A 22511-nucleotide genomic window follows, 5' to 3' on the forward strand; every position below is an offset into this window, starting at 1 on the left:
CTTACGCGCTATCGAATCGAAAGTAATTCAAATTCCAATGTTCATTCGCCAGGTACACGTGTACTTGGTTGTTTAAAACTTAAAGCAGGTTTGTAACGAGAATGTAAATACGACGGGGAATCATATCCATTCAAATTTTCGCGGGTTAATACCGCGGAATTGTAAATTGTACTTTGCTCGATGAATATAGCGTTGAAAGCATGAACCAGAACAATGTTATTTATCTGGGCGGCATATTACAGCACGTGCTATCGATTCTTATACATTCGATACAATCTGTTAACCTCTCCCTGCCCCATTCGCGGGTGAAAATGAAATTTTAATCCGACTATCAGTCCATCTTTACCAGATATTAAACGTTTCTTTGGAAGCCGAGTAAAATCGAATTTTCCCTACTTATCGATATCTGTGTATCCAGTTACACGTCATCAAAGAGTTTTTAATCCCAGCCGATAGACGCCCGGTTTATCGCGATGCAGCCATTCATAGCGCGAAACAGTAAGCTCCGGATACGAGAGCCGTAAAAAAAAGAGACGAATACCTAGCAAACGTCCAGCCAGTTATTTCACGGTACCGAGAAACACTTAATCCTAACGTAGTGTGGCGTGAGATATTTCCCGCTAACAAGATCTTGTAACGCTTATGATACTCCATTACAGTTTATATTAGCAGGCACAAATATGCAGTTTTGATCCAAAACTTCACCTACAGCTAAAACGAGCAGATAATTGCCATGCTAGGAAAAACAACAGTTGTACTAAAAAATAGTATTACTTGTATAGTACGTATGCTTTACGCTAGTAAAATATTAGATATCTGTATGTGTACAATTCGCAACGGTAAAAAAGATGGTATTTATACAAAAGTTAGACAAACACAAATCTCTCCTATCGAGTAAAAACGATTAAAAGATTTTAAATCCTAAAAAAAGTTGAATCTTTTGAATTAGTTGTATCACGGAAAACCTATTCACAAGGGTAACGTGATTGATCCCTGTTGAAAATTGCGGATCTTTGAAGCCGAAATAATGTTATAGGAACACCAAATTTATATTGAGGATTAATATTAAAATAATAATATATTTATTTCATGGACGATTTCTCATATATTCATCGATACATATTTGCACGCGTCTCAGCATTTTCTTCTATACCCGACTGTTAACCGACTGAACAGTTTACATTCCTTTGTTTTCGAGACGCTGCGCACACACACATACTGATATTCGCATACAAGTATCTCTACTACGTATTCAACCCAGTCCAGCAAAGAAAATTATACATATCTCAACAATCCCAAAATGGCAACGAAAATTTGATCAATGTGTCTTCTCTACGTCTAAAGTTGGATCGGAGAATAATTGGAAGGCGCATCAGAAGTATTTTCCCGATTATCGTTCGTTATATCGTTCCATTGGCCGAATAATTCGCGATGCTAAGAGAAGAAAGCGTCGCAAAGCCCGTCGTAAATTTAAAAATCGACGCATTCACGGACGAGTTCCTCGAACAATCGACGTAAGAGCTTCTCGCGGGATACAAATCGCTGCCTGATGTTTCCGAAACTTCGCAACATCGTGGAACTTCCGCTATGTTTTTGCGCCTCGTGATCGTATTTTACCGATTGTAAAGCTACGATAGAGAAGGTTTCCAGGTTAATTACCTGCTGATTAGCCGTTTCTTCAGGCGGTTTTCTTAGAAAAACTGCGTAATCAAAAACGAATCCAAAAACGTTTCGATGTTTAGCATTCGATTCTTTAAATCGATGTGACCATTTCCATGGCCATTTCCATGAATGCTTATAAACCTACGTTTGAAGAGTTTTCATCTCGTTGTTGTTCTGTGTTGAAAGATTAAATGGGTAGGAAATGAAAAAAGGCGAGAATCCGTATAACGCGATCATTCTTCACTGACAAAGTTTCAACAGCTGCCGCACGACAAATCGTTCGCTGTCGCGTTGATTCAAAAGCGATTTCTCATTGAGCGAATTTCCGGCTTGAATTTCGTCGTAGCGTTATGGAACGTCGCTAACGTCGCGTGAAAACAGTCGGGCATTTTACGCCGTATCTTTCTACGTGGAAATAGAATCTATTGTTCCGTTATGCCGAATGATTTTTTGCACGTTTATTTTTTTCGTCGATGTTCATGCATGAATGATTTATCAGCTCGCGCGTTAATTAAACACAAACTGACTGGTAATTAAATCGTTAAATCGTTAATTCGTTATATCGTTGTGGAATTTTTTCCTCCTGCCTGTAACGTATGACGCGATTAACCGGATATTTTGAAAGATTTAACCGCACGGGTTAAGAATGTTATTAAAAAAAAAAAAAAGAAAAAGACAAAATGGCATCCTCGGTTTAATCATCGTCCCTATTTCAAGAACGTAGTTACTTAATTGCTTGGAGCCGTATTTATGAACCTTCGAGAATGAAGATTATACACCCAGAAAAGAAAGAAGTTGGAAAATTGCGTTGCCATTTCGTGTCACCCTGTGAATTGTAAGGTAGAGATACGATTGATTTATACTTCTAACAAGTTGCGTACTCTCGGGATGGACCGGCGCAAGTTCCAATTAAAAAAATTGTTACCGATGAGCCTCACTTATAAGTTGTTACGAAGTCTGCGGCGCGAAAGTGGATCACGCAACACTCGCTGTAATAATAGAAGGTGCGAGGCGCGAAATTAATCTTGTGTCTCCGCCGGTGCTATAATTAAACTAGAGATACATGGTTGGAAAAAGTGGCGCGATTATCGAGCAATTATTATCGCGTCGCAAGAAACACCAGCTTCCTGTCTCAACCAGAGTTCATCTCAGTTGCTTTTCTTGCCTCCTCGTTCTATCAAATTGCCTCGGTTAGAGCAACGCTGTCCTCAAGTGCAAGTTCTTACGCGATTTCTTTCGATTCACGGCTCGCGTCGTTACGAAGTTACTCAGAGTAGAATCACGCGAGTAGAAGAGATAGTTGGAGCGGGTATACGCGAGCTCTAGCGGATCAAAGCGGATTGTAGGAGCAGGTCGGAGCGAACTGCAGCTGGCTAGAGGGGGATAATGCGAATCGAATCGCTGAACCAGATAAATGCAAGAGCTACGCGGAACGAAGCCGCGAACCTTATAACGTATTCCTGATGAATCTGCAATCTTGAAACAGCGAAATTTCCGATGCAGAGCACGCTATCTACCCGGTTGAAGCTGTAGAGAAGCAGGCAAACCCGGCGAATCGATGTTCAAAGGAGACAGGATCGAGAACCGCGAGACAGATCAATCTCTTTCGATGCGGTTCGAAAGTAACGATGCAAAAGTGCGAAGCGAGAACATGAAGAATGAAAGATAGAAGAAGAATTATCCGGCAAACGCGATTTCAATTTCCAAATATCCGAAGGGAAGTTCCCAATGCGATTCTACTGAAAATCCATATTTTTACTTCTTTCAAAATATTTGATTCTCTGTTCTTCCTACGCTGCAAAAAATTTCGAACTTTGTCGTTTGTAAAAATATATGATATTTTCGTGGAAATTGAAAATATTCGACATCGAAATTCCTGCCTCTATATGTATTAGACTACACGAATGGCTGGTATATCCACTGCTTAGTTGGCGAAATACTAGTCACATCCGTGGCTAACCGCAGGAGAAATTAGATATCTGCCGTAACCATCGTACCATAATTATTTCTCTAACGCGACGGTATCGCCCTAACATGCGACGGGCAAAGGGAGAAAGACATTATTCTTCTTAACGCGAAACACCTTACCTAGTTCGTATATTTTATGCATTCGTTGGATCGCTGCGCTCGTCCTAAGTAAATTTCTGCGAGTATTCACCAACCAAAATGTTATCCACTCAACGAAAATCTAATTTCTCAGTCGGCCAAAATTCGTTGGTTTTGGCGGCGAACCATCCTTCCCAACTACTTTTCTTTCGTAAAGTACACAGGAATCGATTGATAAACCGTATACCGATCCTAAGTAAATTTTCTCGAGCGGTACCTAATCCGCGATCCAAAGTAAAATTCGATCCGCTATACCGAGGCAACATTCTAATTCTCCATTTGTAATTATTTTAAACCGGTTCCAGATGAATCAACATCGTTTCTTCTTTCAAAAAATTCATAGAGACAAAGCAATTTCGGTTAAATCCGTTTTCCAATCTTTGCAAATGTAAATGTGATATAGAGAATTTACTTTTAATGAAAGTGAAAGAACATCTAAAAAAAAAAAAAAAAAAAAAAAGAAAAAATCGCTGAATAAGGAAATCATTATTTTCAAAAGATTTAGAATATAAATGACCAGTTATGTAACTCCTTTTCCCCGGTTTAATGGCTTAATAGAATCATATGCAACGAAGCATTCTGAATTATGATGAAACGGGACGACCAATCGTACGATTCTAACATCTTACGAGTGCATAAATGTTAACTATAACTATGCTAACCGCAGCTATATAACTGCCAACTATGTAGTAGTCGTGGATGATTATACCACATAAAGAAACCACATTTCGTATTTCAATAAGTCTCATAAGATCTTGAAACTCTTTTTACGCCCACAGAGATCAGAGGTAAATCGATCTGTATGGCCTTCTATCTCCTCCTAAGTCCTATCTTTTCGTCGTCATGTTGCTCCGTGCAATCGATAGCAGTGTCCGCGCGCAGAGTGCACGAAGTTAAACATTATTATCGATAGTGGTCCCCTCATCCCTCGTTTCGTTGCGTCTAGCGTGCAACGTTAATTGGTCGTGCACGTACATCCTGTGGGTTTATGGCTAGAAAGGCGTCCGCTCGCTGTCCTTGCCGAGTCGCTCTCACAACTGTTTCCCGACGACAGCGTCCTCAACGAACCGTGTTTCACGGACTTATTGTTCCGGGTTGATGCGACCGAATCGCAATTAATCGTTACTGTTGCGAACAATATTCCACGAATTCGAATTGTATACCGTTGTTATTGTTTAACCGCGTTTCGGATCGCAGTCGAGTAGAATGCGGTTTGCTTGGCGCGAAACTAATTACCTCTCTTTTCATAGTACTTTAGAAATAGTAATAGAACGTGTACGGAGTTTAGAGTGCTAGAAGTTGTAAGTTAATGAGAAAGATGTTCCGTTTTTTCAGTTCAGATCTTAAGATCTTGAAGTGTTCTTATTTAAATCCACGGTAGTTCCTTTCACGAAGTTATATAAAAGAAGTTGTTGCGATAAATAATTTAACAGATTCCCTGGTGATAAATGAAGGGTGCAAACTTATCCGAGACCCTTGGGAAGGTATAGAACTCTTGCTAAATATAAAGATATACAGACGTTAATAGAGTTGCTCGTTCTTAATGGCGCACGAACATGCAAAGGGTGAATGCAATTAGATCCTTCGCAGTACTCGAATCGAAATATTCCTAGATTTATGTTTATGAGTTTTTGAACGTAAGAATATCACACGATCATAAACCAAAATCATATATAATATCGTGACATTGTGTTGTAATAAAGAATATTGTATAATACGTATGGTATAAATGAGATATTCACGTGCGTTGTCGTTGCTTGCGCGTTTAATTTACACGGCCAGTTATTGACCAATGCTCTAACCTTTATCGTTTGTCACCTTGCCTTGCAGCAAATGCAATTTGCCGAAACGAACATTGTGTAATATCAGCTGGAATGAGCTATGTACCAGAATGATGTTACCCGAACCAAAATCTAACCTCGTTACAATTTGCCGCGATCATTATAGGACATCGTCGCTTCACTCGGATGCAACAGATGTCTCGCGAAAAGCTATGAATATATCATCGGTTAGCTCGATCCAATTAATGCGCTTATCCTGAAAGATTACGTATCACGTAATTCCTATACCTGCGTTGAATAATTGAATATCAAAGTAGAATGACACCGAAATGCACAATGGCGCACCATGGTGTCATAATCAAAGCTTCAATCTGTCACGCGAATCAGATGTAATCTCCTTTGAACATATAATTTACAATTTAGATCTCTGACAATAAGATCAACACGTATGTCTAAATTAAATACTTCATTTCGGGAAATTTATATTACACTCGCAAAATATTTTCGAGTTCTAAATTTACAATGTACGCATGCTTAATATTCAATGAAATGCAAAAATATTCAACAATTTTGGATATCTTCCATAAATGTATTGCGTGTATTATTCGAAACAATTCCGAAATTTCATTAGTATCGTTACCAAGACCTGGCCATCATGATTATATTGGTAATGTTTGAAACAAGTCTAACGATGTATATAAAAATCGCAAGATGTTCAGCATAACAATTATGTACAAGCATAACAAGTACAACAATTTTATAAAATATATATTTGCAGTAAATATCAGATTAGTTTCAAATATCGATGTAATCATGGCAGTCTTGTCTTATTATGCTAATGTAATTTCAAAATATTTTATATGACACATAGGACGCGGACAGAAAAGCTTTCTACGGTATCTTCCACGGTGCATATCTTCAAATTAAATCACTTAATTTGTACATTCCGTATGCTCTATGAAGTTGCAGTAAAATATGATGCAGGTCAACTGTCGACACGGTTGCACAGCAATGGTGAATTACACTTGCGAAGGATGCAGTTGGGAGCGAGGAAAGCGTATTCGACACGTTCTCGCGCGTGCTCTTTCGCGGTTTGCGGCTCGTGACACGAGACCTCTTGCCTCTAGCTAGGCCTTGGGACCTATAGCCTGGAGTTATTCAGTCCAGGCGTCGTTACGGGAAACAGAGAATGGGGTAAAATCTACTCGGCAGCGAAACCACCACCGCGAACAAAGAGAGACACCGAGTAGTTGAGCGACACAACGCGCATAAGTAGGAACACAATGCGTAGACGAACGTTAAACCGCCAACTAATTAATTTGCGGTAAGTAAAAACGAACAACGTTATTTCAGTTACACACTGAATATATCGCGAGAGATGCTGGAAATAGAACAAAATTAGGACGAGCTTTGATAAAACAATGGGAGCGAAATTTTTGTTATTTAACACTGTGGGATTTTTAATTTTATTCGCTGTGGATCCGAGTTGGCATTTTTAGCTTGTGTTTATGGTAATGACATGGATCAAAACGAATCAAAAAGTTTCAAAGTATTTCATATCGAACACATATCCTGCTGGTCAAACACATTTGCCATTTTTTGATGTTCGGTACAAATTGAATAGCTTCTACTGTTTTTGTCCTCCGACTGGCTTACTATAAATCTCTCGATTCATCGATCCCTGTTGTTCAAATCCGTAGATTCTAAACGAGGTAAAGTTTTTTTTAGAACTTTCCATTAAATGTAACCAGCGAATGTCGTAATACCTATGACCGGCGGAGTATGTGATCAAATATGATAAATGAAAGTTACTTGATGAAAGTCGGAGATCAGCGAATATGTTAATTTTGGTGGAAAAAACACAGACACCATGAAATCGTGTTGCTACCATTCGCAGGAAAGCTTTAAAGTGTCGTAGAATAAACATAATTAGAATAAGAAACCCGTGAAACGTGTTATCCCGTATCCACTGTGTTCGTCGTCCTCGAGAAACTTGTTTCGAGTTCCGGCCAGGCGATAATAGTCGTCACGATGATTGTACGAAAACTTTCCATGGGTTTTTCGGTCGTGTTTTCAGACTTGGAACAAATGGGCAGTTTCGAAATTCTGCCAAACTTCCTGACAGTTAATTATCACGTTCTATCGCGATCACGAGCCACGCTTTGAAAAACAAAACAAACAAAATACGACGCTCTCGATCGTCGTGCTCGCTGAAAACAACTACCCAGATTCTAAATTTAATCTTATTTATAGCTCTTACAGCTGTTTTCCGCGGGCAATTCTCTTTTTCCAAACGTGAGTTTAGAATTATCCAGCGAATTTGCATGTTAGGCGACTGCTCTCGGGCGCAGAGTTTATATTGTTTCGCCGTGCAATTTTACCTGGGAAGAAATGTACATTGTGCAGGAACAACAGGTAGAAATTCCTAAACATATTCTGCTTGTTTGAACGTATGTAATTTATAATCAAAATAGCTTTCTTGGACGTCTAAGAAAATTTTGTAAAACCTTTTTCAAGAATAATATAATTTCACGAGATGCTCGTAAGATGGAGCGTGGTCGTAAAAGAAACCAAGTAATGGATTTAATAAAGAAAAGTAAATTTCTATCTCCTGTCAATGTTTTCACACGAAAGTTTATACCAACACGTGACATGTTTCCCGCATGTTCCGCTTTTTGACAAAATAACATTTCCAGATCGCCATTTTTTCGCGACATCGCGATCATAGTTCAATGCCATGTTTATGGAACAACGAAATAAGTCTGAAACCCAAAACGTTAGTAAAAAACGACAATTGATCTTGTCATGATAAAATGGAAATTGCTTTTAAAGAACCCGTGAATGTGGATCATTTTTCTAGAGAACTTCGATTGATATGAAACCTGACCTAAAATACGGTTCTTGCCCATAAATATTCCCGTTGCTTGCATATCTATCATTCAAAACGAAACGAGGATGCTCGTGAATCTATTGTATGAAATCGAACAACGATGAGCGAAATACGTGTCGTTAAAAGTGGCACGCGTACGTTCGTGGGAATTCTGCTGGAGTCGCGATTTGAAAGGACTTTGGTAAATGGCGCAATCTACCGCGCCATTTCCGACACCTGACGGAACAGTTGCACAGATAAGGCCGAAGGGGAACAAGGAAACATCGACGTGGGTTATGCCGATAACCCGTTACGTTGTATCGAGATTCGTATGTGTTTCTCCGTGTCGTTTCAGGAAAAGGGAACGCAAAGTACTAACTACAAACTCACGTTTAATAGGCAAATTACTTTGGGAAAGCTGAGATTTTAATCAAGACTACGATCAAGAGAAAACTCAAAGGAGTTCTTCAGACAGACTACGTGTGCAATGGGTTTAATAACGATGAAATTTACAGCCGCTTTGTAGGCAATAAATGGAAGTCGGATCGTTATCAAAGTAACTAGAAGGCATAGTGTCTCGCGCTCGCACCTTATCGCGATGGAAACTATATCTGTAAATAGAGTTTTCGAGGGACCAATGGGATGTTTACCGACTTTCCCGTCTTACATTAATTTCGTTCCTTGGTACACAGAAGCGACGAGCTCTCCTTTATCGTTCTCGTTATTTCGGGAGAATGAATCGAGAGCGTTGCAATGAAAAAAACGAACCGAAATTGAGGCGTTGATGAGATAACCAACCGTTGATGGAAATCCGCCTCCGAGCGGAAAGATATGTACTTCGATACGGGAAACTTTCATTAGGTTTTAATCGAAATTCAGGTTGTCTCAACCACGCCGTTTCAATACGCAGGTGTACCTGTGAAAATCTGCGTAGGAAGATTAGAGGTTACATAGCGTCAAGTGACGTAACGAGAATGCACGATCCACAATATCGGATGCGACAGCGTTAATATCGCATCAAATACACGTAGCTGTTCTCCAACTTGTCTAGCAGTTGCTCCTAATACCAATGTAATCGAATCAACGAGCCACTGTTTTATGAAAATGTTTCGTGAATAACAGTTTTATAGGAGAATTTTCGTTTCCCTATAGGCAGAACCTGACGTTGCGAGGTTCATAGAAGTTTCATTAAGATTCGTTGAAGTTTCTGGGCAAACACAATGGTTGCGATTTAATATTCCACGAAGCTTAGGTAATTCACATGTTGCCCAGAGGAGTTTGAGAATGTTTCCAGCACAGACCAGGCGGTCAAAGCACCGGCTGTTTTCACTGACGCCTATGCGGGTACATCGATGTACGTAGTTTGTCGAGCGATGCGATGAATCGGAGAACCTCGTTTCAGGGGAAAGACTATTAAAGGAACCCGTAGAGCGATGCTATCGAAATCATGACGAAACTTTCGAATGTTTGCAACCTCTTTTCGATTCAACGCTGATACTCCGCAAAATAAATACTTTTTAAGTACTTGAACGATATATTTGAACCAATATTTTAATCTTTAGGTATTTTGATGTAAAATCGCGTTTAAAATTCCGACGATAAGCAATCCAAAACATAGGTATGTACGTTACGAATCTTCCGCGTGTTAGGTCACGCACCCTCTCCCGTTTCCAACCCCTTTGAAACTTCGTTTCAAACCTTCATCGAACACGATCCGCGTATTATTTCTTGTCTTTCACGAACGCGACAATCACCTTCGAAAATCTATATGAAAATTCACCGTACGAAGAACTTACCTGGACGCAAGCTTCTGAGAAAAGAAGAAAAGCGCGATGGCTCGGTTAACAGGTGAAAACCGAGTGTAGATACGAAGCGCGGGAAAGCGGCCCCTCGTTGATCCGCCGGTAACTCGTGTTCGACGGTGCAGTGATTTGATTCGGCCGGGTGGATGGGTTGCTCGCAACGAGTTCAGGTAGAACGTTCGAGCGGGCGATGATGCGTTCGATAGGTTCGGTCGAAGGAAGCAGGTGAACGTGGATCGTGTCCTAGGTGGACCGACTGGTTGCTAGACGAACACAGCGTTGCGGACGAGCTAGCTCTGTCCGGTACTTCGGCACCGTGCCGGGTACTATCCTCGATGCTTTCAGTCGGCGTCTGCGCTCTTGTAACCTTCCGACCTTCTCTTCCACCTGCACACCCCCACCGAATACCCAGCGTATTTTAGACTGCAGCCGTGCTAGCTGCTTGTGTCGCTTCGTAGCCATCCGCTTCTACTCGTCTCTCTCTCTCTCTCTCTCTCTTTCTCTCTCGCTTGCTCCCTCCCTCTACCTTTTCCCTCCCCGTGCACCTGACTCCCTACCAAGCGCTAGAGCACCTGATGCTGCACCTGAGCTAGTAGGGTCAATGCTTCCGCTCTCTTATTCGGGAGGGCACCAGTCGGAATAATCCGTGGACCAATCTACGAGCGAAGAGTTGGCGTTTCTCCGTGTTGACGGTAATTACCATCGTTCATTCTGTGTTTGGAGAATATTAACTGGAAACTTAACGGTTACACTTGCGGTCGTTGCGCGAATTACATATTTGGGAACGATTATACCGTGTGTGGAGACGCGCGAATCGAAGGTGAACTATGGGAATATTTGACGAAATACGTGTGTTTAAGTTGTTGAATAATTTGTAAGGTACGTAACGGAGCTACGTTTGTTACTCGTAATATTTCTGACGAAGATGTCTATCCTGCTATTTGATAAATGATAATTCTGGTCTTTCTGGTTGTTTCATTAATCTTCATTTTGTCAACGATTCGCTAATTATTTAGATTATTATTACGGTCGCTTTTAATTTTCCTGTACACACGTAGTACGCGGTTTTCAACTGTTAGTTAACGTAATACTACAACGTTGTATCATTTGCTTTAAAACATAAACATGCCCTGGTTTCTCTTCTCTTCTTTTCCCCCTTTGACGACATATGCGTATGTATATCCAGCGACACCCATGCTTCCATAAAAATCTTTTTCATATTTCGCTATCAAATAACATCATTCAATAAAAGTACACGTTTCGATTTTTGAAATTACGATTCGATCTTAGGAACGTAACGTCTCGAAAGAAATCCTGATTGTCGGAGGTACGGTGTTTACCCTGAATTTAAGGCCAAACCAAATATTACCATCATTTGCAAATAAACGGTATCGTTTATCGAAAAATCGAGATACCGAAACGTATCGACTTTTTACCTTTCCTCGAGATATTCCATACCCCGGGGAACTCGTCTAATCTACGTTACTCGACATGAACTCGTCTCTCGTGTCCAGCTTCTAAATAATAAATTCAAAGATTATCTATAAACCGATAGATTTGTTTGTCGTTTATACACCGATGGAAGTTAAGGTGAATGCTTGCAGTCACGGCACGAATGAAATTCAACTCGTGTTTCGCGACGAGCTCGTTCGCACGCAGCCGCTACTCCATTTACGTAAACGAACTAATCAAACTTCGGTGGCGAGCGTAAAACGTGTCCATCCTGTCTGCTAAAAGACTCGTAAAACCGAACGATTCTCGCGAATAATTACACGTTCGATTTTTAAAGCTTCCGTTTCGTCAGGTTTCTCTTGTTACGGTTGAATTCGAGTTATCGCCAGGTATCCATCGCGTTCTACGTTCGTAGGCGAGTTTAGTTACCGTTCCACTCCCATTCTCCGGGCTGACTGGCATCGATGCACCTGAGACAGGGTCAATGTTTGTGCGCGCAACTTCGATGAGATTGGAGTTACTTCACCGGTATTAGATGAATTCAACAACTAGGCGCAGCTCCAGCGAACGACGTCACGATGGTCATTCAATTTTACCAACTCGTCGAAAGTTTTCCAATTTTACGTTTGCGGATGGTCGGGATCAACGGGCGTCGTACGGTATTTATACCGAGTAAGCTATGCGTAACTCCATTCTCTTTTTCTCCCTGTTTGTTTTCGAAACTAATGCAAAGAAGAATATATTTTTTCGCCGACGTATCTTATTTTCTTTCGTCTCTTGTCACTGCCTCTTTCGTGTTTTCCTTTCGAAGAGATCGAGCTTCGCGAGTTTATCTTGAAATCCGTGGCTCGGTAGGAGAAAACATAGAAACTCGCGAAAGGGTCGAAAGCTCTTTGGATGTTTCTGACGGATGGATCGTTTGAACAAGCGACGACTGAAATCGAGCTGTCTTGTTTTCTTGGATTGTCCAATAAAAAAGTCGACGTTGACAAGTATCAGGGATCCACTCTGCAGAGGGAGAATGAATTTCTTTCGCGTTTTTAGCCCGTTTCTTACGTGGTCGTCCAGACACGTCCGACCGCGTACGTACCTATACTACTTGAATTCACATCCGACAATCTGGCAACAGTGAAACACAATCATTTTTTATTTAAAGAACGACTGTTTACTTTAACGCGATCGAGATGGGCCGATGAATGCTTCAGAGAGCAAAACAATAAATTAAATAAGTTACGACAGTTAATTCTCGATAAAATCTCCGAAATTTTTAACTACATTTTACACCAAATAAATTAATTAAATATCCTAATTATCGATGATAGAATTGTCGTTCTGGACAGATAGGACTAATATTTCTCTTCTCTCATGAAATATCATCAGGATCCACTTCTGTCCGATAAACAGTTAATTATAATGAAATTTCAATTAAACCGTATGCATGATTGGCTTTAAAGGTTACCGCGATACGGAGATATTAATTACGAAATTTATGATGCCGTGTCATTTCCAATAGCTCTAAGTATTTCCTGCAACATGCTTTTCTCGTTGGACAGTTAATGGAGAAATAATGTCGATTTCTTTATTAAATATCGCACTTCTTCAAAGTTATTCTCATTGCCATCGCGAATATTTTTACCAGTGGAATAGTTATTTCGTACTATTCGAAATTTTCTACCATAAATTTTATTCCAATTAGAAATCCACAACCGGAAAGACTCAATAAAATTGCCTGCGAGCGTCAACTTTAGAATTTTCAAATACATCTACAAACTATGACGAGCGAATACGTTCGACGGATCCGTTAAAACTTCGTGGAGAGAGTAGAAGCTCGGTTTTGCCGAGCGCAACTTGTAAATAAAACCCGTGCTATTTTATAGAAAACATCATTCAATATTTGCGACGTTCCGCTACATTTATCTTCCGTAGATCTAAAAACACCCACGCGCTTCCTCGCATCGCGTTCACTCTGAAAAACAGGGTCGCGCCGTGTACTTACCACGAAGAGGCTCGCAATGGTGGAGAACAATCGGCTCGCTTCGTTGGAATTAGGACGAAATAAAATTTCGAGCGCGTTCGCCGGTCATTCGACCGTCCGTCCAGCTGCACAAAATTCCAGCAAGACGAGAAATTCCTGAATACCTGACTCGACGCAATCTCCACTGGATTTCTCGAAGGCGACGAGAATCATGCGTCCTTAAAATAATTCGGAGTGTTTGGTCGTTCGTCGCGTTGAACCCTTTCGTTTGCGGAAAGGAAACGTGAATAATTCATTTCGTTAGGATTTCGACTAGTTTCTCTCGTTTCTTGGTTCCTGTCGACTAGTCGAATATCGGCCGCACCCGACCCAAGACAAATCGAAGGAACTTTATTTCCTGCCGTTTAGGGCTTTTATCCTGCGTCGTAATTTCATCATGATCGAGCGGAAAATGTCAAGGTCTACGATATCTGGGAAGAGGAGGGCTAAATGATACGCGGCTAATTTTATGATCGAGGCTTAGGCGATCTATGTTTCATTTAAGGATTATAAGCGGCTTCGAAACGAAGGTCGATCGCGTAGTTTCAGAGTATTAACGTGTAATAGTTATTGGCCTTTTAAGGTGTGTGTATATAACCTATCGTTGAGCTTTTGCAAGTACCCATCGGATCTCCGACTTATGATTCCATGAGCTACGAGAGGAGAGGATTTAAAAGCGGGACGGTTTCAAGTGCGTTCGAATGAAACGATAGTCGTTAGCTTTAAAAAGCGAGCGTAAAAATGCACGCGAATGCTCGACTTGCTTGTTTTTCGTACATAATCGGAAAAACTGTAAATGGCTTTTTGCTCCGAACGAGTGCTTTCTCGTTTCATCTATTTTGCCTATAACCGCGCGGCAATTTTTAAGTAATTATTCCTTTCTTTCTGACTATACGCGGCAAACGTGTATGGGGCATAATACATCGCGCACAGGCTGTATGAATAGTGGATGCGTACTTTTTGTAAGACGTGATCAATGGACCTTGAACTTTTTCCACCGTAACCTGTAGAAGCGTGCTGTACTCTAAGGTACTCGTTATTCATCTATTCAGCGTGCGTGATGTTTTAGCTCAAAGAGATGTCGCGTTAAATATCCGTGTTGCTTTAGGATATTAGCGGAAATTGACGAGATATCTACAAAAGTCAATAAATCTGAAAAATTAACAGATTCGTTACATGCATCAGGTTGATCAGGTAATTCCGTCGTAAAATTTTATTTGTATTTATATTTATACAGTTTCATTTGGAATTTTTCGTAAATTGTAGATTATTGATACGCGTATTTTAGCTGAATATTTATCATATATCGGAGTTTTAATTAAAATAACGAAACATGCCGATCAACCCACAGTAAAATTCAATTTTTGACGAACATCGAGTCTCGGGCACTTATCTTCGATTTTTATTTTCATCGAATCTCTTTCGTTCGGAGGGTCAAGCTTGAAAATGTTATTCGAGCGATTAATTTCCAATTTTTGTCCAATCTCGTAATGTGAAAGGAACTCGTTGCAGTTTGTTCGTCAGCATGTAATGGAACTCAACGTTCGGTATGCCTTTCGTCCGGCGGATACGCCGGTGAAATCGACACGCGATAGACTGGAATTTCCAATCTCCTTTCATCTTCGGATGAAATCAAGTCTCAAAAGCGGCGCTTTCGTGCGTTGATCTTGCAAGCTTGTCGATCGAGTCACGTGTATCCATCGTTCTCGAACCTCAACTGCTCGCTTGATTCTCGCTAAATATTTCCCATCGACCTGTTAACCGATGCTCGATTAAGTTAAAAGTCTAATTTTCACCGCACAAGAGCAAGAAAACAGACTCACGAAAATATTCCAACACTTGTTGACTTTTATGAATATATTACGCATGTTGTACGATACAGTCTGAAATATTATTAGTACCATAATGAGATTTGACTATTATTATTATAGTGGCAAAGTTTGAAACAAATCTGAAAGTATTCGCATATGTATATAAAAACTACTGTAGGATTTTTTTATTTATTTAGAAATATTAGAAATTAGGGTTTCCAACGATTTCTATTCTATATGATAAGTTTATTGATCGATAGATCTATTTACAATGAATTAAACAAGAAACGATTGTTATTTAACGTGAACTAAATACAGTAACGTGCTATAACTAAGACAACTAAATAGTTAATTCATAGATCACAGTTAGTAGTGTACAATTCATAGCAACTCAGTAACTCAATTCTCGACTCCTCACCACTCAACTCTCAACTCACAACTACTCCACTCGACTCTCACCACTCGACTCTCTACTCACAATTACTCCACTCGACTCTCACCACTCGACTCTCTACTCACAACTACTCCACTCGACTCTCACCACTCGACTCTCTACTCACAACTACTCCACTCGACTCTCACCACTCGACTCTCTACTCACAACTACTCCACTCGACTCTGACCAGTCGACTCTCAACTCATGACTACTTCAGTCGACTCTCAATTCACGACTCCCTCGCTCGACTCTTCAGATGACAATCACCCGATAAAAACTGCCAGGTAAAGACCACCCGTTAAAACTGTCCCTTTTGGCCTAACGACACTTAGGCCTTTTCGCAATATTGTTTATGGTTTACCCGATATTTCTTAGGTTACTTGTCCACGATACCACACTACGAAGTATTTTTATCCAATATCTTCTACCGGTTGTACCTGTAAAATGGATTTGAAAGAGTTTTCCGAAGATAAAAGTGATACAATTTTCGTCTGACACACACATTTTTCGATGGTATCGCGAAGTTGCCTGAAAGAAGCACAGGATAGTAGAAAATAACGTACAATACATTGTATAATGTAGTTTTAGTTAGAAACATAAAATTTGCCTTTGAATTTCCTTTAAAAAAGCTTTTGGCCAGCCCGATACTTTCGTCTCTCACGCCAGTGTACGATCGGTAGCACGATCCTACGCTATAATCTTGTTCGCCACATTTTTATACGATTCAAAGACTACAAAGAGAAACGTTAGCTGCGATACAAATTGAACGCAAAATGAACTTAATGCGAGGCCAAGTTGGCCCCATGAGGACACGCTTTGATTTCCACCATTCATCGACTAAATTCTCCGTGAAACAAGCCACGTGGTCTTGATTGCCCCGTGTTATTGCCGGTTACGACGACCCCATTCTTTTCTATCGTTATCTAGGAATAGAGATTCTCTTCTGCGAAATTGGTCCTCGCCCTACTCGAACGGACAAAAACGAAAGAGGGTGCGTTTATTATACTTATCGTGAAAAATCAGGAAGTTAGACCAGTGTTTTCGTCCACTTTATACTTTTCTCAACAGCTGCAGGATATTTATGAGAATTTTTCCCGAAATCCGTTCTCTGTACGCTTTATATGCATTCGACAAATCGAGTTAAAATATCGCAGGAAACAAACGGAATAAAAATAACGACAAAGGGCCACTCGAAAAACGTTTCCTGCGACCGGGACGCGATGCACGCTGAATCGGAAAGCATGAATAGAGAAAATGTTACCAGCCATTTGCACGATTTCACGAACAAAAGGTTGAACGTTCTAACGAGTGATTCGGAATTATCGTTCTACCGAAAATACTTGAAGTTTCTGCGGAAATTTCTGTTTTCTGACACGCGAGCGCGCGTGAAACGTACAACGCTGAGCTTCGTGTCAAGATCAAAGGCTATACACGAGAACCACGCCACGAAGAAAACGCGTCGGAATTCTACCCCTATTTGCGAGAAATTTTTGTCTTTAAATACATCCACCTATATATAATCAGGTGTGAAAAAATTTATCGACAAATATGGACTACTTCTGTTACCACAAATCGTTTCTAAATCGCTATATGATGGTTATACGAAGGATTATTTAACACTCATGGGACTACTGGTGATAATAAAAACGAAATCAGTGTCAGTTTGCTCGTTTCATTCGAACCTATTAATTCCCGTTTAGTTTTCGATAAAAGAACAGCGTTCTAGCTGAATCGCGTGAGCGAAGCTTTTTTGATCGCTGATGGAAATCGACGATTTTATAAACGTTAAATTTTTCATTTCTCTACTTTTCTACAGGCGTGGAAAAGTAGATATTACTCCGCTTCGTATTTCTATACAAAATACAGGTGAATTGTTTTTGACGTAGAGAAACTTTCACGCCTGTCGAAAGTGGTAAATTCGAAAGTGCAAGAGAAGTGCAAGAGAAGCACAGTTGAATGATATATTATAGTTTGCACGATTGAACTTTTCAAAAAAAAAAACATGATCGTAAAAGGTCAACCACGAATTCCAATCGCGCACGTATCAAAACAAAAATCCATTCGTGAAATTTATTGGTTGAAAGTTTTACTCGCTCGGAGACACGTTTTCAATTGTAGCAATAGAAAGCCCTCGTCCTCGTTTAAACTCATCCGGACTCATACGCTGGGTCGACGTACAATGGCGGCCAAGTACTTTGACCTGAACTTACAGCTTTAAGTCGGGCTTTCGCTGGCTCCTTGTAATGGTGTACCGATCCCCGGATTTTCTTGCCAACTCGGAAGAAACGTGACTCTGATAAACGTGTCTCCCAATAAAATCTATGACATGAGAAAATCGTTGCGGAATACGCAAGCGTGTCGTACACGCGTTGCGTAAAACGCGGAGGGTCTTCGTTTCTCGTAACGTTCCACCAATGGAATTACACTGTCATTCATCTTTCGCGTGAATTCTGTGGACGCGCGCGAATCCTTGACTGATATTTATGTTTGAGCAAAGTGGAAAATGGGAAAGGATTCTCGAAGTTCGATAAGAATCTAAAACTTTATTTTTCTAATTAGCAAAGTAGGGTTTGGAGGGTTGTGTTTTATAAAATCCTAGAATTTAATAAGCAATTAGCTTAGAAAAAATGAAAGATTCAAAGTTTATAGCAAGAGTAACATAAATTTCTGGTTCATAATTTATATATCTCGTGATTATAATTTGTGCCTGACTACCTTGATTAGCAAAATGAAGTCGTATAACAACGATAAATTTTAAAATTGCTTCTCGAGATTATTGCGCAATGGTCATGTGATAAAACTGTTATTGCATCGAGCATCTCGCCGCTTTATGAACTACCACTTTGATCAGGATAACATTCGTGTATCGTTGAACTACGGTGATTTACGTTCTACAGTGAATACAGTGTAGCCGCGTTTGAATATCATTGATAATAGCGTTTTCCTATTCATAGTCGGAATAGCATTAACGGTTTTATTGCTATCCTGATGGTACTTCATAATATTCTGTATACGATCAGTGGGTCAAAACTAAACCTGTCGCGTATTATTTCAAAACGTAATCAAAGATCGATTCAGTCTATGAAACGTACATACGGTGATTATATCTAGAATTTCGTTATATTATTGAAGCGCAGCATACAGTTTCAAAATCGTAGATTCTGAACAGAATCGAAGTCAAAAGAAATACCCTTTATCGTGTGAGTCCAACAATCTTTATTTTTCAGTTTCCTCGCCTCACTCCCTCGATGTTCATTCGAGAACCTTGTGCCGCTTCGATGAAGCAGTTCCGGCTGTTTTAAATATTTGACGAGCTCGCGTGTGTTCGTCGCGTTTCTATGTAATCTCGTCTTGTTCAGTCCGGTGCTATCGATGAAATTTTTGAAAGGGAAGCGCGGTATTAAAGCCTATTCGCCAAAGGCCGTGCTTGTCGTGAGAAGTAATTTCCGGATGAGCGAGGAACGAAGAGGAAGAAAAGTGATGGAAAAGGGAAGAAGAAGAAAAAAGTGACGAATCTCTTTATATTTCCAGTCCGTTACAGATTTTCCACAGGCGGTTTTGCATAAAATCACGGCTGTAGGATCTCGGTTTTTAGAATCAGACCGCGTCGTCGTGTTGGATTCACGGAACATAATTATGCGTTTGTATGACGCTTAACTAACTGTACAATAGGGGTGGCGTGATAGCTCGACCTGCGGCCTCGTTCTGTGTTGGTCGTTGCAGCGAACGTTGAAACCTGTTGCAACCGACTGAAACGATCTAATGTTCTCTACTCCCAGTTGAATCCATTTACTTTTCTTCCTTTTTCCTCGATTTTGTTTCGCTTCCACTAAACGACAGGGAATCAGCTCTTCCTGTCCTACTCTGTCTACGATTTATTTCCCGGTTCTGTTGTGATCTCTTCCTTTATATCGCTCTAATCGTACAATATTTTCTTCTCTGTTGTGGGGTACGATAAACTCTGAGATAATACAGAATATTCCTTGCGTAAATATAGATATTATCGATTAACCAGGCAATATTACACGTGATTTAATAACGACACAACAGTATAACACTGTTTGGATGTTTACTGACATTTATTTAATGTAATATAATATAAAATGAATACAATTTAGAATTAATAAATTAATTATTAGAATTAATAAATAGAATTGATGTCTACTAGCAAACTAGAATATAACGTTAAACGTATACCATAAGGTGAAACGATTATTGGCAGCGGTCGTTATTAAGCAATTATTAAACCAGTTAATTAACATTACTCCGACACGGTATTAGTATCCGTCAAACTACACAACTTCCTTGAACAGGCTATTGTATCGTGTCAGTGAACCAGCGAATTTACTTCAATAACAAGATCCTAAGGCTTTGTGTTCCCTTCAGAGAAGCGTGTGACGCGATCGCCATGTTCGAAATATCCGGAAAGTTGAAAATCGACGAAGAATACAAGAGGAAAAATTTGCCACGGGAGGAAAATAGAATCGACGAACAGAAACGAAAACAAACGTCGCATCGATTTGATCGTGTTGTCAGTCGTCCTAACTTGGAAGTCGTAGGAAGCGCGCGTCGAGCACGAAACGGGAATGCAACTGACTCGATAACTTCCTGGAACATTGTCGGGACGGAAACACCTCCGTTCCTCGCTGAGCTGTCCTTATTAGGGTCGCCCACCGAGCACAAAGGCTTCGTTGAAAAGTTTTCCGCGAGAATCGAAGGAACGTCCGGAGAAATTTCTCAGAAATAAGCCGATTTTCCGTAACGCTTTTAAGGATGTAACACTCTCCCCTTGAGTATAACTCAACGAAAATATCATTAGAGGATCACGAAGTCGATCGATGAAACTATTTTAATTGAGTTTGCTGTAATTAACGCATCCTCTTGAAAATTCGCGTGGATTTGAATCATCCTTTTTGAGACGAAGGTTAATATTTTTGTTTACTTCGTAATTCGTTTAAAGCGTAAATTCGTTCGAAAAGGTGAAACGATAGAAACTATAGTATTCCCGTTTCGAATATAAAAATTTCACGGTCTACTCCTCCATAATGAAGGCAATTAACAAATAACGAAATTAGGAAAAGTTGAAGCGGCGTACGAGCCGATTGGTAATTAGTGAAATTTGCAATCAGAATTATTGTCATACATTCGTGTGGTAATAGAATTCGATGTGATGCACAGACTTAAAATTGATCCTGATTGTATACATGTCACAAACCCGATTGAATATCATGATGGCATATTCGCTCGTACGCTGTCAACTCCCGGCTCTCTACTCCCAATCGAATATCCTCGTTTGCCGTGTCAATCCCATTTTGTTTACTTGATTGTCAGAGCATAATAATTAGACAAAGGTAAAAGTAACGAAGTTCGGATGTTAATGGTTGGTTAAATGTGCTTCATGAACTAAACTACAGCCATTCCCAGTAGTAATCGATCAAATTATATCTTTCGTTTCATTTCGAAAAACAACATTTACACGAAATTATCTCCAGATACAAGTTGCTTTAGCGGTATTTCTTTTTTATTTTGCCATCGATTGAAATATTTTGTTAAGAAGAATAAGCTCGAATAACCCTGAGTTCGCACTACCGATCCTAGATCATCCTTATTTTAATATTCTTCCAACGTTACATAGTTACCTTGAGCCAACCTAGCTTGTCCGTACGTACATTATCGCATACGTATTTGCTAGAACCATACAACAAATTTGTTTGTTTTTCGAACTCGATTCGAAATGAAATTTCCTCGGCCAACTACCGCGCGCTCCTCATAAAATCTCGTTAATTTTCACGTCATCGTGTGAGAAAAAAAATGTCACCCCTATGAACGATACACTAATGGCGCTAGCGGAAGTAATCCGGCATTAATTTTCTTCCTCGTGAACGTCCGTCTTTTTCTACCCTCGATGGCGACTGTTAAATAAGGTTACGCGATAAATTCTCCACTGACTCTTCTTCTGTATTTGCCTTTTATACGTGCAGGATAAGATCGTCAATTTAATTGAATTTTCGCCAACTCGTGATGATATTTGAGGCTCATTTTTTTGTTTCCTTTTCTTTCTTTTTTTTTCCTTGTTTTATGAATGTTTTAGGAATTTTTCTGAAAGCGAGAATCGGTGGCGTTCTTGTTTACACGAAATGCATCATTCTTTTGTACGGGATTACGCCAACGCGTCGTCGTCATAATACGTTATAAAACCGGCGACATTGCTCGCCTTTGCACCGCGTGGGTATTAAGTAACAGCAAATGCACGCTCGAAACATAGTTGATGCAATTATAATGAAACAACACGGTATCATAAAATATCTGTGCATCTGATGGCTGATGATAGAAGCTACGATAGTATTAGAAGAAGCGTGAGAACGACAAAATTCGCCAATGCTCGACAGGCGAAGCGTTCGGATTTTCTCGTATAATTAAGGATCCTTCGAAACTAGTGAACACGTTCGAATTTTCGTAATTAAACATTGCTCGTGACACGTGTTCTAAACACTCTTGCGCGCAAATATTGATTTAAAATTATTCTGTTTTGGTGAGTAAGAGACACGTACGATGTACGTGTCCGAAATGTCCGATCA

At 40.0% G+C, this 22511-nt stretch overlaps 1 protein-coding gene across 1 annotated transcript in view; it reads right to left on the minus strand.

Moving 5' to 3' along the window:
• The window catches only part of LOC139985358 (ras-related protein Rap-1), a 28828-nt gene extending 18258 nt beyond the window's left edge, over positions 1–10570 (minus strand). The window contains exon 1 of the mRNA XM_071999750.1: positions 10215–10570. The gene's annotated coding sequence lies outside the window, so the exon portion shown is untranslated. The remainder of the gene's footprint in view (positions 1–10214) is intronic.
• Between the last annotated feature and the right edge of the window lie 11941 nt (positions 10571–22511).

This window comes from Bombus fervidus, chromosome 3 (genome assembly GCF_041682495.2).
Source record: "Bombus fervidus isolate BK054 chromosome 3, iyBomFerv1, whole genome shotgun sequence".
In the NCBI taxonomy this organism is placed as follows: Eukaryota; Metazoa; Arthropoda; class Insecta; order Hymenoptera; family Apidae; genus Bombus; species Bombus fervidus.